A 2,546-nucleotide genomic window follows, 5' to 3' on the forward strand; every position below is an offset into this window, starting at 1 on the left:
CATATGCAGGGGGTCGGACTCGATGATCTATTGAGGTCCCTTCCGACCCTAACATCTATGAATCTATGAATGGTCATAAACTACTACAAGACCATTTTAGGCTGGACATAAGGAAGAATTTCTTTACTGTCCGAGCCCCCAAGGTCTGGAACAGCCTGCCACCGGAGGTGGTTCAAGCGCCTACATTGAACACCTTCAAGAGCAAACTGGTTCTTATCTTGCTGGGATCCTATGACCCCAGCTGACTTCCTGCCCTTTGGGCAGAGGGCTGGAGTCGATCTTCCGAGGTCCCTTCCAGCCCTAATGTCTACGAAATCTATGAAGTACCTAATCAACTGACCAAGAATACTCTTAAGTTAAATTATATTAATATTGGCACATATATTAATTGTGAGATGTCACAGTTGCAAATAATGTGATTTTAGACAATTAATTACTCTTCATGCTATATATTATCTTTTGCCTACACAGGTTATTGTACTGATTTCCAACCCATGCCCCTATGAAGAGATTATATTGTTATGCTAATATTGCACACTTATATTAGCACAGCACAATATTATATAACATAACACAATATTAATAGATATACATATTGATTCTTCTGGTACTGGCCAGGGTGATGGTTTAGAAAGGTTTGCAGAGGGAAATAAAACTGGGACTCCCAGGACAAACCCTTCTGTTTTCCTTGCACTGGGCACAAATTTCCCTGCATTATCTGTAAGTGCTAGCTCTCTCCATCTTAGGCTAGGCAGACATTAAAAAACGCCTGAGGTGGAATCAGTCACAGTTACATGGTTTTCTGTAAGCAGCGTGGTTTAGATCTGTAGCAGCAAACAGAACGCATGTTTAGTGGGTGTGGGAAGAATAGAGGCATGCAGGCTGCCTGTCTTAAACCGGGTTCCAATATTTTTAAACCAGTCTGTGTGCTGAACTTCTGTTCTGTTACAGGTTTAAACTGGTTTCTGATCACTTATACTGGTAAAAGTGTAATGTCTGTACCTGGCCTTAATGCTAGTCCAATTACTTGCCTATGGGAAAAAAGAATAGATCAGACGGATCTAAGAATTATAAATGGTTGGGAAGAATGCATACAGAACTTGAAGTTTGACTTGAGAGTGCAGCCATTAAGGGGAGAAAGCAATTGTGAAAAGCATTAGGAATATAATATATCTATCCTGACTTATTTAATGGTAAACTGGACCCAACAGATTTCACAGAACAAAATACTGATAGTTTGATGCATTTCTTTACACTTTTCTTTTAGTTTGTGCAGAACTTGTATAAGGACATGTTGAAGTGAGTCAGTCACCAAAAATATGAAAAATGAAGAATAAATTGAGTGATAAGCATGTACCTCCAAAGGAAACTGATGAAGACCTAGTGGCATCACTGCTGTATAACTCCCCTTCAAATTAGAGGAAAAAAACTGGGCAGGTGAATTTATGTAAGGGAGGATGTGCCTCAAAGTCAGAATACTTCAGGGAGGCAACTACACCAGAACAAGTTGGTGTAAGGCACCAGCTTTTGATGAATGACAAAATATCAGCAGTCAGGCACATAGTTGTGATAATGGGAACATGAACCGGATCAGTGGATGTCATTTTCAAAGATGACTTAGTAATGAGAAAAGTATCAGTAAGACTCCAGTCACTGTTGTGCCCAGTAAGACTCACAACCTCTCAAAAGGCAAAGCAGAAATGATTATTATATTGGTGAACTGCTGTGCTTCCAAGAAGCCACCAAGAACAATCGTCATGGAAGGCTGATTTAAAGAGCACTGATTTTCCAGGACAATGAATCACCCCACATCTCAGGTTGTAAAGACCAGAGCAACCAAACAGGGGTTTGAAATGCTTCACCATCCAGTCCATTCATTAGATGTGGCTCACTCCAACTTGCACGTGACCACAAGTTAAAGACCTTTGTGGAAAGAGTTTCAGTGATGATAATGAGGTGGCTAGTTTTTGAACATGCAAGACAGACTTCTACCAGAGAAGCATGGCTGCACCTAGCTGCACTGGACCAACTACACTGCTGTCAAGGAAAATTATATTGAAAAACAGTCTCTCTCTTCCTCCCCCTCCATTTCCTTTCCAGCAAATACACACAAAGGGAGACTTTTTTGTCACAGAAAACAGGATCATAAACTGTGTGTAATTGCCCAAAACAACAGTTATGCAGCTGTATGTATATACATTTAGGTGCATAAAGGGAAACAGGAATAGAAACAGGTGACATCCTTCACTGCCTTTGTGCTGCCGTAAAAATTAGGAAGGCACAAATGCCAGGCAAACAGATGTCCATACCCTTGTTGCAGTCGCTATTTGTGGTGCAACAAAGCTGGTATCAATTTGTGCTGCTTTAAGCAGCGGCTGTCTGTTTATTTTATGGCATGAAAGCATGGGCAGCTCAGAGCTACCTACACTCTCCAGCCATGCCTGGCAGGCATTCCAGGGTTTTGAGGGACCTAATCCTATGCACCCTGGGAAATCCTGGGCAGGATTGGGCCCCAAAAGCTCTGGGAGTTCCTGCCTAGCTTTCCC

At 41.7% G+C, this 2,546-nt stretch overlaps 1 protein-coding gene across 6 annotated transcripts in view; it reads right to left on the minus strand.

Moving 5' to 3' along the window:
* MPP6 (membrane palmitoylated protein 6) overlaps positions 1–2,546 on the minus strand; it is a 109,650-nt gene that overhangs the window by 20,710 nt on the left and 86,394 nt on the right. The window lies entirely within an intron of this gene.

Source organism: Alligator sinensis, unplaced genomic scaffold (assembly GCF_000455745.1).
Source record: "Alligator sinensis unplaced genomic scaffold, ASM45574v1 scaffold978_1, whole genome shotgun sequence".
NCBI lineage: Eukaryota > Metazoa > Chordata > Crocodylia > Alligatoridae > Alligator > Alligator sinensis.